Here is a 15,845-nt window from a genome sequence, read left to right on the forward strand (position 1 = left end):
CTTGTGGGTCCCTTCCAGCTCAGGACATTCTATGATTCTATCATTTCCTCAGTTTTATGAGTGATGGCCAATTAGCAGATACCAATGGCCGAAATTAAAGAAATGGAAGATTAAAAACAAAAAAGGATGTTTCTATAGCACAAGTCAGTGAAAGATGGTACTTTATGATTTTTTGTGTTCAGTTCTTGAAAATCATTAGCCACAGATGAGACCTACTGAATGGATATGACCATGCTACTGTTTGTTTTTCTTTGCCAATATGACCTTATGGAATCTTCTCAGAAAGCAAAAGAGTATAGTTGATAGCTACAAGGCTAAACTGGCTTTCACGAGTAATAATTATAGAATCACTTTAGACTGGTTATGTGAATATCCTAGAGCAAAGACCTATGGGCCTGGGGACATATTTAGTTTCAGTATCACTGAATCCCTGTCATGAATATTCGTTGATCATTATTGCTTTTAATTATTATAAAGTGGGTGATTTCTGTAATAAAACTTTTATTTTATTTTATTTTATTTTATTTTATTTTATTTTATTTCATTTCATTTCATTTCATTTCATTTCATTTCATTTCATTTCATTTCATTTCATTTTATTTTATTTTATTTTTTTTCTAAAGGTATGAAAACATGTCTGGTGGAAAATATCCAGAATGAATGATAGTGTGTTATAGACACTAATTTCTATATTTTCTCTCATTTTTTTTTTCTTTGGTGTAATGAACTATTATACTTTTTGACAGTCACAACAAAAGAACGAGTGACAATATTTGAAGTGCTATAATTATTCATGACTTGGAAGGAAGAAAGCCCTCTTTCTCTCTCCATGTTAGTAGGCCCTCCAAACCACACACAGTTAAATGATCAAACATTCAAGTCATACTTAGGGAACAATTTAATGTATACTAAAGTCAATGGGAACCTTCCCACTACCCTTTGCACTAGCTTGTTAGATCATAGAATTTTCAGGATAGAGATTGTCTTTTCATTAGGCACAAACCATGCAAAGTAAATATGATCTCAGTCTTGATTACTTAGTACAGATACAATTATCATAGAAAATAGTAGTGGGTTTTCAGTTCGATGTGTCAATGTGTGGCCTATGTAAGAAAAAAATAGTAACCCTTTAAAATATTGCCCTTGTTTCTTCAGCTTTCAGTGCTAGGTGAAGTCCCAGTCTCATTTACAATGACTTTCCTTTGGCACTACCTTTGACAGTGTCAAGACTTTTCTCAAAATAACACCTTTACATATAATCCTGCATCGTTTTAGTTAACATAATTTATATTATATTATCCTTTATTCTTTGCTAATTAATTCCCATTGGCTACTTTCTAACAAATATTTGACTAAAATTCGATAAAATAAATGTTAAATATTGAAAGGTAAATGAAGTATTTTACAATACTTCAGACTTGCAAATAATTCATAGGATTCCTATAGGTTAGAACTTGTTTACCAACTAACACCAAATGTTTACCATAAGGTCTACCAATAGTGTTTGTGGGGTTTGTTTGATTGGTTGGTTGGTTTTGCTGTTGTTGTTGTTTTTCCATACTCAGAAGTATAACTTCTTTTTCCTGGAAGTCTAGATATTTTTAGGTCAATTGATTTATATCTATTGCTTACTGTGTGTTATTAGGTTAGTCATTTACTGACAAATGTTACACAGATTCTGAATAAGATTATTTTTATATCACTGTTTATAAATCTGAGTTCTCAACTGGGATTAGGGAGATCAGAAAGCACAAACCATTAAACAAAAAACAAAAAACAAAACAAAAAAAAAAAAAAAACAACAAAAAAAACCAAAAAAGAAGATGTGTTAGCTTGTGGCAAGCCAGTAAATCTGTTATCATCTTTGGTTATCTTGTCCATGTTTTGAACAGAAAAGTTGCCTATGGCTGAAATCACTCAGTAGAGACAACAAGTAGGCACACATGGCACATCCATACCATGCACAATTTTCAACATGCAAATTGGAATTTGGGCGCTAGCTGGATCCAGCTGGCCTCCAGCACAGCCTTGAGGCTCATGTCATCTGCACTGACACATAGAAATGCCCCAGGAGCTTCTCTGACAGAAAGAATCACTCAATGCCCACTGCTCAAGCCCCTTCCACCTCTGACATACCATCACAATGTCTGGAGCTGGCAAAAAGTCGATGTTTGCTTGCATCAAGATACTCCTGCCTAAAGATATCATTCAATTCCTTTACATTGCCAGACTGACACAAGATGTATGTGTGAGGGGCAAAGACTGGATTCCAAAATATTAAAAACATGTCTATAATAAGAATGTAGTACTCCAACAGCTAACAAAGTCCAAAGGGATCCATAAATGGGAGATTTTTGCCTCATTAATTCACAGCCCATTGTATAAAAGTAAACAGTTGTTATAATAAAATTTGCCACTTATAATAGTGAATGCTGGTCTCAACAGAAAAAAGTTATTATCTGAAAACTGAGCAGCAGACATTCTACTCATTCTGTTGGCCTTGCTATGATATGGCAGCACCTAACAGAGCAGCAGGACAAACATCTGTATGTTACAACCTCCTGAATAATCAGATCTTGTATGCCAGAAAACTTAGATATCACATTCTGAGTAGACCTAAGCAGCTGCTTGTATTATTCAAAAGCATTGGCTGCTATTTGAAAACTTGTTTTCTCCAAACCAAACTTGCAAGTGAGCAGACGTTCTTTTTAATTTTCTCTGACTTTATTAAGTCACACCTCACTTCATGTGACTTCAGGGCTTCAACTTGATTGGTTTTATTTATTCATCTATTTATTTATTTATTTATTTTTAACCACCACCTTCACCTCGCTCTCTCGTGAGTCCAGCGAGAGTGATCAAGGGGTACTGAAAGACAAGAATTGCATTTGATCATTGTGGATTGTTTTCACTCACCCTGCCAGCTGCACTGAATGACTGACAGCCATATGAGGAAACAGTAAGTGCTGAAAGGGGCAATGATATGTTGGGAGAAAGGAAAAGAGAGAGTCATAAATCACTCTTTTGTTAAAAATAAATTTGTAGGTTGTGTTTGTGATAGTTGCTTACCACTTTTAAAAAGTGGTTTTTATAATATTATGCAACTCCACTTTTGCTTGCTGTACCCAACTGTTGCCTCCCATGTTAAGTGCATGCAATAAGGGTTTCAGGGTAGACACTGCTTTTTTGTGTGTGTGTGTGATTGTACTAAACCCCATGAGATGAAACTGCAATAAATATAATTGTTAATGCAAATAAGATATCAATTAATATTACAATTTTATTTATTATGAGGTCAGGAAGGGCAGATGATGACCAGTTAAGCCTGTCATCAGGGATAGCATTTTTGTGCAGTCACCTTTTTTAGCAGGATAATACAATGCATCTTTTTTACAGTCCTGTAGAGCGCATTGTCTGTGTTGCTGTTTGACACAGAATTAGGAGGCTTTTTCAGATTATCTGTTCTTAGATGTATCCACCTCCTACCATTTCCCAGTCTGTCACACGTGTTGACATTTAAGACACAGAAACTGTGCACATGTAAGACAAAGAAACTACGCAAGCTTGAATTTTAATTACTTGGCATGAATTTAACAAAGCTTTTAAGTCAAAGTAAGCAGTAGAGTTGTAATACTAATGCAATGTACAGTTAAATAAGTGCATTTAGTTACATTTATTGTATGTATAGCCATATAAGTTTTAAACGTGTACTGTGATGGTGTCCAAAGACCCCTATCAAAATCAGGACCTCAGTGGAGACAGCTAAGAAAATATCTCTCCTAGAGACTTCACATTCTAAATGTCACACAAGTAGATGAAGGCTGAGAAGGATATGACCTATAAATAAATGAACATGATGATGACTGACACAGTTTTATTTATTAAATATGTTTGTAGTCGCTGCTTTTCCCTAGATAACTAATCCTGAGGAATTATCTTATAAACTTGCTGAAAATAATTATCAGAAAAAAAATCCACAGCAGATGAGGCTTTGAAAGCTTTTGATAGATCCTGTCTAGGTCAGTGGAATATTTTGCCAATGAGGACTCTGATAGCACTAATGGAAGTCCACCTGAGCCCCTGCTGATGATAATACTACCAGCAGACACACTGATAAATTATAATGGGTACAGCAGCAGCAGCAGCTACTCCAGAAACATCCTTAAAGTGAATTTCCTTTAATGGCTAGGAAGACAAATGGCTCACATTTTATCATTGGATTCCTCCTCTTTCAGAAAATTGCCAATAAACTTCTTGTCCTTAGCCGAAGACTTGGCAGTGACTTGGACACAACAAATTTAACCCATTCAATGGCTTTCATCTGTTTATTTATGTCAGTTATTTTTTCAAACTGTTCTTCTTAAGCCAACCGATCTCATGCCTTTTCATATCTGAAATTAGGATAATTTCTTTTTTAGATGGCTCATAAACTGAAACAGTATTTCTGGGGAGGTCAGACTGCTGTGTAGTTGTTATTCAGAAGTAACTGCCCATACTATAAGTACCTAAATTCACAAGGTACTTCCTATTGAGATTTGGGAGTTTCTTTGTGGTGTTCCGAGACTCACTCAGCATGAACAGCTTTTGCCTAAATCTTCCTAAACCCATCCAGAATCCCAGAGCATTAACTGTGGGCATATAAACAAATGCCGTCAAATTCATGTGGCTTAACGAGTTACCTTGCATTGGCTAAAGCTTGTGTACTCTGTTAGCACTCCAATTTTCTTTTATTTAGCAAAGAGTTGCAATTGCCGCAGCTTGAGAGTTCATTCCCCCAACCCAATTTCTTTGCTCTTGTTCTGCTGCTGAAGACCATCCTTGCAGCCAGTGTGGCAGAACTAATGTTCCTTTTCTCTTACAGGTTAGTTTAAACTCCTGTTCACTGCTCATTTATTTTAGACTGTTGCCTTATACTAAGTGGTTAACGCATATGCAAACCTTTCTTCTGCTGATTTAATTTCAGGGAATGATGATCTCTGGAAGAGATATTGTGTTAAGCTCAAGCTAGTTTCACTAGTGCTTGTCTATAAATACCTTTAGCTCTTTTAATTACAAAGTAAAAACACATTACTTGAAATCTATGTGAAGGAAATTGCCCCGCATTTGGAATGGGCTAACAACATGCTGATGAATAGATAGCTCAGCTGACAGGTAAAAATTGTCAGTGTTCTCATAGCTTGGGGATCTCACATCCAGGTCCAGTAAGCGGCTTCATACAATAGACATTTTCAAAGAAAATCTATGCATACCAAGATCTTCTTATGAAAGTCACTGTCAGAGACATTAATGCTTCCAAAATTGCCTGGTCACTGTACAATAGCTATTCTGGCTCAGACATTTAGTGAGAGAAGTTAGGAGACTTGGATTCAATATCTTAATCAGTCTGTGGACTTTCAAAAACATATTCTCAAAAGACTGCAGTGTAACAGAGGTTAGTTTAGGTGGAAAGTACTCTCTACATTCAAGTTGAAATTGTGCTTTGGGTAGCAAAGACTGCAGTGTAACAGAGGTTAGTTTAGGTGGAAAGTACTCTCTACATTCAAGTTGAAACTGTACTTTGGGTAGCAAAAGAAACAGGATTATTTTGGCCAGGAAAAGCATGAATGATATAATCCAGTGAGAAGGGCATTTAGAAATACATATCACTACCTACTACTGAGACCATCTTTTATGTAATTATTTTGCAAAGAGGAAAATAATTCCAACACTTCTGATCTTCTAATTGTCTCTCTTTGTAGTCCAAAAGCAGGAGATTTTCTAACAACTTCCAAGAATTATTTTTGCAGAAAACTAACTTACTGTTTGAAGCTTGCAGCTATAGTATTCTTTTGAAGTCCACAGGTCTGTGAGCAGTGTCTTACAGACCACCAGTTGTCAAAGGAGTTAACCTGCAAAGCTATTATGTTTGGTTTTGAACATCCAGATCCTTAACACCGTGACTGTAGATGAAAACTAAATTGCTGAAGGGAGCTAACTTGTGAATGAATGCGAGCTGTGACATCAGCATTAGGTATTTAGGGACTGCATTTCATTTATCTTTGCTTTCATTTGATGATATTTCTGCTCTCCTTCCTGTGCTATTCAAGTGCAGTTAAAGTTTAAGGTGCACATACAGACTGGTAAATTGGTTTTAGTTTCTTATATGGGGTTAAGCATATGCTTTTCTGTAATTCTTTAATTATGCTACAACAATTCTTTATAATATTAATAACTTATCAATCTGCATAGCATTTTAAAATGAAAAGGTTACACAGAGCTTGTAAGGTCTGACTCCAAGGCACTTTGCATCTGTTTCTAATGTAAAAGAGAATGGAAGTAGAGGTGGATAACTAGATTCTGGTTAGCCCAATCTTTCTTATCAATGAATGTTACAGACAACATTTGTCAAGATCAAATCAAGATTTCTATAAGTGTGTGGAGCAAATTGCACTCACAGTATTTATGTGAATCGTACATGGAATTCCTACAAAAGTATTAATCTGAATCAAAATCTAACCATATGAATCCTTAAAAATGGGCTAATCATATAACACAGGGAATAATTCAGCTTATTATTGGAGACATGGTTTTGTCTATTTGTCTGTGATAGGAGTTTTTTTAATGCTATTAATCATATTAACTACCATAGCACTCAAGGAGCCTGATTGCACTGTACCTGTAGAGTGCCTAATACAGAAGATAAAACTGTCTGTCCTCCAAAGATGCAGACCTAAATGGCAACAGGGACATAGACTGTGAGTATGCACAGGGATTGTCTTCAGTCACTATAGCTATAAATATCCCCTTAGGTCTTCTGCTTTGTTGATTAGACACTGTGGTTTCTGGGCAAACACAATGGGTAAAGCAAGTTTTCAGCTGTCCAAAAAGTATTGCAAAGAAGTATGCCGTATATCCTTTTTGCATGTTTCCAAACATGCAAAATGAAAATAACCGGTAAATTAATCTAATTATTAATTTGTGACTTAGTGATATTTTGAATATTAAATACATCATACTACAGAAATGCTGCCGTTGTAGTATTGTCAGATATTGATTAGGAGTTAGACTCTTTAATTAGGTATGGTTTCAGATAAAATGAAAAACCTCGTTTTGGATGGTCACGAACGCAAAGAGAGTGTGTACAGGAACAGGAGTCAGTTCCCAGTTTAGACAAGCACATTGCTAACTGAAGGAGAGTCTTCACACAACAAGAATTAGCTTTTTTCTATTATTATCCTGTTTTTCTTTTGGAAAAAAAAATCAGCAAAGGTTAAGCATGTAAGATCTTAGTAAGGATTTCAATGAACACATCCAATAAGTGCAGGAAAAATTTGCAAATGCTATCTGTAGTGAAAAATAACACTAACAACCAAATAGTTTTCCACAGATACTAGAAAACCTCTATGCATTGTAAATTGGTCTCTTTATAGCATGATATATGTATTAAAACTCGGAACATAGGTCACACTTACAGACAAGAGCATGCATTTTTGTAAATTGTGGAAAAAATGTTGAAATTGTGATTAGCAACCAGGAGCACGAGTTTCCAGCTCACACGGAGGCCAAGACGAAATGTGATGCTTGTATACTATAAAAAGGAAAGTTCAAAGTAAAATAGTGTATTAATATGACTCCAATAACAATTCCACACCCTATTCCAGAGTTTACAGTTTTAAAAGGATATTGATAAATGGTGAAGGCTGAGAAAAGCCTTGCAAGGATGAATCATAGCCTGAAAAGACTGCCTTGTAGTAAAAGACTAACAAAACAATCTGTCTCAATAATAAGAAAGCTAGAGGGGTGGCTGATCATGATCTGTAAAGTAAGTAAGTTGAAAAAATAAGGTAATACTAAAAAACACTTTAACATACAAAGCCAAAGTAAAGTTTGATTTTGTAAGACCGCAAGTCAGGAACAATATTTTTACAGCGAGATTAATTATATACTGGTAAAATTTACACAGATTATGTAGAATTTTCACCATGTGAATTTTTTTTTTTTTTTTTTTTTTAAGGGAAAACTAACATACTCTAGTACAACAGTAATTAGATGACTTTATTGAAAATAACCACAAACAAACAAAGTAAAGCAAAGAAAGAAAGAACATCTGGTGAAGTAGTTTAGTTAAATGATATGGAAGATCTCTGTAGATAATGATAACGTTATTTTTTAGCTTTGAATTTACACAGGTAAGTCTAGAGCCCAGCATCTGCTTCCATTCTTCCAAGACTGAAACACTGGTTCTATTAAAGTCTGTACCCTTGCCACGAACTTTAAGATTGCATCTCAGAAGTCATGTAACTACAAATTATTGTGCTCTAAAAAAGACCTAAATGGGTGATCTGTCTGTACAATGATCTATGTCTACAATATTTTGGGTTTGAACCTTTTTCAGAAGGTGAAAACAACACTAAATTTTTAGTAAAAAGTGCTAAGGAGAATGCAATTAGGATGTAATTAAAAAGGTAGGCACATATCATGACAAACACTGTATCTTTGGGAAGCTCTAATGAGTACTAGTTCTTACAATACACTACTCTGAAATGATCATACTGGCCACACAGGTGGGACTCTACAGTATATTTCTGTTTTATGTGGCATGTAACATACACAGCAGTACAGTGAGCACTTCATTTTACTATAAATCAAAAATTTTGAATTTGAAAATATGTGTGTGTTTTCTGGTTAGTATTTTTGTTAATCTTTGTAATTTTCTGTAAAAACAGTTACAGATCAACCTTTTTAATTTTTATCAGCAAACTGTAAGAAGATAAGACACATAGGAAAAAATTTCTTTCTTGAAATTTAGTAAACACAATTAAGCTACTGAAACATCCGGTTCCAACAGCACAAAGTGTATTAGGACCATACTGGCTCACCCTTGCTTAAAAAGTAATGGAAGTCCATTTGCTTTATGAATATTTGAGGGAAAAGCCCAAGCAGACAACAGGGAGGGACAAAGAGTCAATTGCTGTTTATGCAATTGTAGAAAGCCTCTCTTGTCCTGCTTCAAGTTTGTATTTTGAATAGGAATTGTTTGGAATGAATAACTAACCAAAAAAAACCCCACCAAAATTTGAGAGGTACTTCTTATTTTATTTTTTTCAAACAGTTATACTTTCTTGATATTAATTTGAGCATCAGTATGCAATACACTATATCTGAATTAGAAATGAACTTGTGGAAATTTTACAGTGATCGGACATGGGAGATCAAATCATGCCTCAGTTTGAGTGACACAAAAAAAGGTTCCATGGGGTGGAACCCAGCAGAGTTTGGCCTGTCTTCAGTCAGACTGCCATGTACTGTGATTTCTTTAGATTTCACTGTTTACAAGTAGAGTCAAGTTGGGTTAATACTAGAATACAATGCCTCCTTGTAAGAAGCAATGGTGTTACTTAGTAAGTGGCATTCTTCTCTCTGAATGATTGCTCCTGGACTCTTTCTTGCTGTCATAAATATGCAGTGGATTGCTGCAGATGCCCTCCCAAATAAGTCATAGCTTCAAATTGTACATTTAGCTTTTTGAAAGTTGTAAGATGAGAAAAGTACATTTCACTGTTCTGACCAAATGCCTTTTACTTAAATCCCTTGATCATATACTTATGTAGAGTCTGTGAAAAGTTCAACTTTATTGCTGTGTTTGAGAATATTCAGGTCATAGTTGTAAACATTAGACATGATCCATTAGTAACCTGAAATAAATTGCCTCCTGATATCACAACAGGTGGGAGATCATTATTCAGATTATTCAGATTCAGATTAACTAGTGCATACTTTAATGTCCCACAAATGTATCTTGTAAAACGCATGACACACTCATCAAAATAAAGACTGCCCTGCAAAATTTGGGACAGATGGCAGTGCAAGATGACATCTTTTCTAAATGTGTCAAAATGTTTCTCAGTCAAGCAATATGATTGGTTGCACATTCTGGGTGCATTATTAAAATAACAAAAGCAGTAAAATTCACTTGCATGAACACCTGCTGCTAAAGTCACTTAAAATAAGAAGGCGAAACATTTAATTAAGTAATATAAAAATAATGATTTCACTGACAAATAAGTTAACTGTTTAATCTATCTATTGCATTGCTTCAAACATTTAAAGTCAGTGAATTTCACCTGTGCTTAGATGTATAGCATTCAAAACCAAAGCATATCTTCATAAGAAATGCTAAAGGAAGTGTCCTTCTCACCACATAAAAAACCACTTTATAAGAACAGACAGACAGCAGGCCTACTGTTGTCTGCTAGACAGTATATTGAAATCAGAGAGTATGTATTCCTTTACCACTTGAAACAGCAGAGCATAGAAGTGGTTGATAAGCCCGATATCACAGCCAGAACTCAGATTTGAGAAGACAAAGCACTATCGGATCTCTTCTGAGGATCTGACATGAAGGTAGAAACAAGGCATCTAGAAAAGAAGAGCTTCTGTGTTTATATATTTATTTATTTATTTTTCAGTATTTGAAAATGTCAAAGACTCAGCTTGGGAAGTCTAATCTAAGTCTTGTGACAGGAAGTCTCACCAAGGCATGAATATGATTTTTGTTTCAAATTATGAAGACATCTTCAAGACCTCTTTGTTTTGTTCTCTGCTTTGTTCTCAGAGAATCTGGCCAGTACTCACCTAGTCCAGTTCAGGGTCTAGTACTCTGGGTAATATTAAGTGCTGTTATTAAACTGATCAAAGGAACGTGCTGTGGAGGGAAGCAATACCCGTTGGAGACCTGAGCACATATTTGCTACACCACTCTCAATCTGAAATTATACACAGGAAGTGAACCATAGACCCAGTGTCATAGTACTTAGCAATAACCACAGGGTCCCGTCTTCAGCCCTTAAACTTGATCGTCACAACAGTGGTTAGCTAACTAAAATATGGATATTAAATAACTGGTCTGCTTATGAAAAAAAAAAAATCTGTTTAAAATGGTTGGACATCTGGCAAATGTCTACTTTTCTATTTTTTATAGGAGAAATTTTTTACAGAGGCAAAATGCTTCAGCGGTTGGTATCCAATTATACCATTAGCTCTATGTAAATGCGTACAGGTGAATGTGGTAACAAAAGGCTGGTACTGTAGAAACTGCAGCTCTAAAGGGTTAACAAAGAACTGCACTTGCTGTAAACGAGTAGGGAGCAGGGAGAGCGACAGTCTCAGTTGTGCGATGACCCCCGACACACACACAGACACGCGCACACACGTTTGCTTCCCCGTGTGCCAATGCCCACCTGTTCAGCACCACAGGCCCCGGGCCGGGCTCTGCCACCGCCGCTGCGCTTCGCGCGGAGATGCGACGCTCCTCGCAGGAGGCTGGGGATGGAGATACGGTTTCTGTAGTGATGGGGCTGACTGCGGAGAGCTATTGGCTGCCGGCTTTGGAAATTTCATTCAGTTTGGTCCAATAGCAAGAGGAGAGAGCCTGGTACAGCCTGGACCTCTCCCCCCCCACCCCGCCTCCCCCCCGCCGCTCTCTTCCCCCCCTCTCCCTCTCTCTCCCAGCTCGCCTTGCCTTGCAGATCAGTCTCTCCCCGGCTCGGTCTCTCTGCATAGGCAATCACAGCTCCTACTCGCAGACCTAACTCTCCCTCTCGCACTGATTGCAATGAATTTTCTGCCTGAATGTAGGTCGCTGACAAACGAGAACACGAGTTTCCTTCAAATCCAGTGTTGTTGTCTTTCTTGTCGTTATTTTTAATTTCTCCCCCCCCCCCCGCCTCTTTTGTGGCCGTTGCATTCCTTTGGAGAAGCGAATCGCGTTGGATTCCCAAAAGGAGAGCAGGAACCGTGTGTGAATAACCCCGGCTGCGTGATAGCCCGAGTGGATTTCCTGAAAGAATCCGGCTGTGTAAAAAAGAGCCCTATGCTTCTGCAGCTATTCCAGTGTTAAGGTAGGAGTACTGGATTTGCCGTTTGACCGTTCATTTTTTCTGTTGCTCTCCCTTTTTTTTTTTTTTTTTGTTGTTTTTCCATGAGGGTGGGGGAGAGAGACAGAGGTGTTGCAGTTGGTACTCTGGCAAAGGGCGAGCAGTTTGCTGCAGTCGTCTGTGCTTTTACTTTTCCCATCATGATAAAGCGATACTTTCTTTCTGCCGTCTCCACCATCATACGCGATCTCATTGTCACATATGCATATTTATGCAAATTTATTTCTTTTTTATCCGCTTCGGTCTCGTCCCCTATATCCCTCTTGCACCATAATTTGTTTGGAGGCATTTTGCTGCAATCAGCTATTTGGAAAGGCTCTGGGGTTCTATGTGAGATGTTTACAAAGTAGCTCTGCCTTACAGCCAAATAAACAGAAGAGTGTGGAGGAGAGGAGGGAAAAATATCTGCAGTACAGGCAGAGAGAGAAAGAGCGAAGCCACAGTTTCCTGCAAGCGCGGAGAGGGGCAGAAGAGGTACCTCATGCTCTGTGTGCGCCTGTGGTTTTCAGGGAAACACGAAACCAACACGTAGGTTTTTGGTTAACCACTTCCCTCGCCACCACCACAACCATAAAATAGCAAAAGGGGACGGGGGTGGAGGGGAGATCAAGGGAGGCGGCTGTTCAGAGGAAATCTTGGTTCTTCTTGGATTAAGCGGTTCACCCGCTTTGGCTTTAGCTGTTCCTTGGCTGGTTTTTCTTTTTATTTTTTTTTTCTCTTTTATTTTTTTTTCTTATTTCTGTCTTGCTTTCTTTCCTTTCCTGGGCTCGGGTAAAATGCCCGCTTTTGTGATGGGCAGTGGTTTCTGCACGTGATAGAGCAGGGACTGGCACTGGGGAGAGTCATCGTGCGCGGAGCGGTAGCTGGGGGTGTGGGAAGAAGAGAAAGAAAAAAAAAAGGCACACACCACCATCACTTCCCCCCACCCCCAGCTCGACAGTAAATCGGCTTCTCTGCAAAGCTGGGGCGGGGGCGGGCGAGGCGGGGGCTGGCGGCGTGAAGAGCCACCGCGGCCGCCGCGGTTTTGCCCCTTCCCCGGGGGAAAGGCCTTTGCCAGCCCCCCACCGCCCCGGGGAGCGGGGGCGGCCCCGCTGCAGCGGTTTTGATGGACGGCCGTCAGACAGCGGCGGGGAGGGGGGGAGCGGGGACGCCGGCAGCCGCCGTTCAACCCGCCCACCCCACACACATTTCCGCGGGCGCTCAGGGTCGGGGCAGGCAGGGCGCGCCCCCGCGCAGGCGCTGCGGTGGGGTGCGGGGGCGCGGGGGTGGGTGTCCCGCCGTCGTACCTTGTGCGGGGCTAAGAATAGATGGTGGCGCGGCCGGGAAACTTGACCGGTTTGGGTGCTCTGCGGGGCGGGGGGGAGCGAAGTTTGCGGGGGACGCGGGCGCGGCAGTGTCGGGGCGCGGCCGCCAGGTGGCGGTGCGGGTCCTTCCAGCCGCGCCGCAGCGCCGAGCGCCCCGCCGCGGGGCCGTCCCGCGCCCGCCGGCGCCCGGTGATCGTGCGGAACCCGCCGACGCGAAGCGCGGCCGCGGTGGCCGCGCTGCGAGAGCCCCGAGAGCCAGCAGCGGGGTTTTAAAATGTTTATGTTTTTAATCCGGATTGGGGATGGGAGCGGGGAGGTGGGAAGAGGTGCGGGATCGGAGGTAGGGGCGCAAAACTCCCGTCAAAGGTAGGCTGGGATGCGAAGGAGCGCCTCGGTGCGTGGCTGGGTGGTGGAGTGCACCAGTCTGGACAGCAATAGCCTCGGTCATGGCCTGAGCAGAGGCGGATGATGGGTATTTAAACTGTGGCACAAGGTGCCTGTGTTCAGCTTTTTCAATCTGTAGGCTCTGTGGAGGTACTGCTTGTCATAAGGATGGCAGCAATACACATGTAAGTTTGGGTGTTTTGTATTTAAAAACAAACCACCATCACAAAAAAACCCAACCGACCAACCAACCAAAAACCCCAAACCAGCTCATTAGGCATATTTGATCATTGTTGAAAGCAAATGCCTATAAAATTCTAGACTGATTTTTGTTTTTACATTATTAATAATGTTAAGGGCATACGTGTATATGTTTAGAAGCAGGTGATCAGTAAGCAAAGCTTAGTTGGGTGAATTTACAAGCAGTTACACCAAAATGGAAATCACTGATCTTTTTCTCCTCCGAAAACAAAAATATAATTGCTAATTTACATATCTCATAAATGGAAGGGCAACAGTCCACCTCCTATGGGGCACAAATTAAGTTTATTAATTATTAGATGTATAAATCTTCTGTTACCTCTAAAGAAATAAGCAATGTTTCTGGCACTCTAAGAAGCAATTATTTCCACTAATTTTAATTCCTGGATAAGAACACAACTTGGCTTTGTAAAAGTGAGCTGATTTTATATGTCAAATGAACCCTGCATTTTATTTTCATTTTACTTACAAAAATGCATTTGATCTTAGATCTGTAAATATCACCTATGTAAGCTTCTATATAGGTAGCATCTATATAGATGTGCATTAAGGCAGGACATTGCAAATATTTTTTGCTTATACTAGTGAGTAGGTTGTGCCCATTGTCTTATGAAGCATATTCCAGTAAATCATTAAAGACTGAGAACATGAAAACATACTATGCAGTTTCTAGTTCAAACCAGCAAGATCTATGATGGCATGCAGTTCTCTAAGAATAATATAAGATTAAATTTAATTTTGACTTACTCAGTTTTATCATCTTGAAATTATTACTCCTTTGTGTTTAAACACAGCTGTTGTTCTCTGCCTCTGTTCATACATCTGTGTATCATATAGACGCAAGCATTGTTGGTATGCTGTGTGCAAAGACAACCTATTAAGTTCTACCAGGTATTAAAACAAAAATTCAACTTGGCATCCAAAACACCTTGTTTGTGAAGAGAAGCTAATTTTTTTTTTTTTTTTTTCATTGAATTTAATGGCCCTTAGGTTTGGTCTCTACTGGAAAACATTTGTATAGACAAGAAAATACATTTTCCTCCTTCTGCATTTCTGTAAGGAGTATTTACTTGCCCAGTTTTGTTTTAAAATGCTGTGCTGTATCACAAATATGTAGACTGCAAATTCAAAAATTTCTGATGTTTCTTCTTGATCAGCAAAGTGCAGTGGTCAGTGATGAAGTGTCATGTCTTTTAAAGACATCACAATTCAAGGAAACAAAATCAAGCCTTGTAGCATGAATGAAACAGGCCAGCTCGATTAAATTAGGACAAGTGAAAAAAACAGGAGGTTTACTGGAGACACTGTGCTATCCTGTATTTATTTTTTTTTATTTATTCTTACGAAGACTTTTATCTTTTTAGCTGATCCCATGTTCTTGGGTAAATCATTCACCTGACAAATTTTACATTTGATAAAAATGTCAGTCTTAATAAGCAGCCATCAGCTGAAGAGCTGTCATGTAGAAATGAAGGCAAGAGGCAGAAAGAAAAGCTGTTTAACTGAAGCTTTGTATTAAAGATACCAGATAGAAACAAGGAATTGTTTGGCTTTTTTTTTTTTTTTAATCAAAAGTGTGATTCAAGGAATATTTACTGACTGTTGCTTAGAGGTTTGCACATTTGTTTTTGACAGGTTCTCAATAGAGTCTCCTCTTGGCCTTTCAAACACTCATGCTGCTATTTGATGGCTGAATCACATAGTGTCAAGAACAGCTCCACCTGGGTAGGACAGGAATAAACATCATACTATAACCAGCATATAATTTAGTCATTCTGTCACTTGAAGACTTGTCATCGAGATTCAGGATCTCTTCTGCATGAGTAAGATTGGTTAGTAATGTGCACTGAATTATAAGGCTGTGAGTCTTCTTTTTTAAAAAAGAAATCTAATAAAACCAAAACATAAGCGTGAGCTGCAAAAATCAATATAAGACTCTCAGGTCCAACTGCAGCCATCCTCTGTCAACAGTTCAAGTCAG

At 38.8% G+C, this 15,845-nt stretch overlaps 1 protein-coding gene and 1 long non-coding RNA gene across 4 annotated transcripts in view; one reads left to right on the forward strand and one right to left on the reverse strand.

The window, feature by feature from the left end:
* Positions 1-11,419, reverse strand: part of LOC139828780 (uncharacterized) — a 28,355-nt gene extending 16,936 nt beyond the window's left edge. Inside the window, exon 1 of the long non-coding RNA XR_011740724.1 lies at positions 11,220-11,419. This is a non-coding gene — a long non-coding RNA (uncharacterized lncRNA). The remainder of the gene's footprint in view (positions 1-11,219) is intronic.
* Positions 11,420-11,475: 56 nt separating this feature from the next.
* The window catches only part of NLGN4X (neuroligin 4 X-linked), a 177,497-nt gene continuing 173,127 nt past the window's right edge, over positions 11,476-15,845 (forward strand). For 2 of the 3 annotated variants that reach the window (XM_065856030.2, XM_065856022.2), the window contains exon 1: positions 11,476-11,879. The gene's annotated coding sequence lies outside the window, so the exon portion shown is untranslated. The remainder of the gene's footprint in view (positions 11,880-15,845) is intronic. The other variant, XM_065856035.2, reaches the window with a different exon arrangement.

This window comes from Patagioenas fasciata, chromosome 1, assembly GCF_037038585.1.
Source record: "Patagioenas fasciata isolate bPatFas1 chromosome 1, bPatFas1.hap1, whole genome shotgun sequence".
Lineage (NCBI taxonomy): Eukaryota > Metazoa > Chordata > Aves > Columbiformes > Columbidae > Patagioenas > Patagioenas fasciata.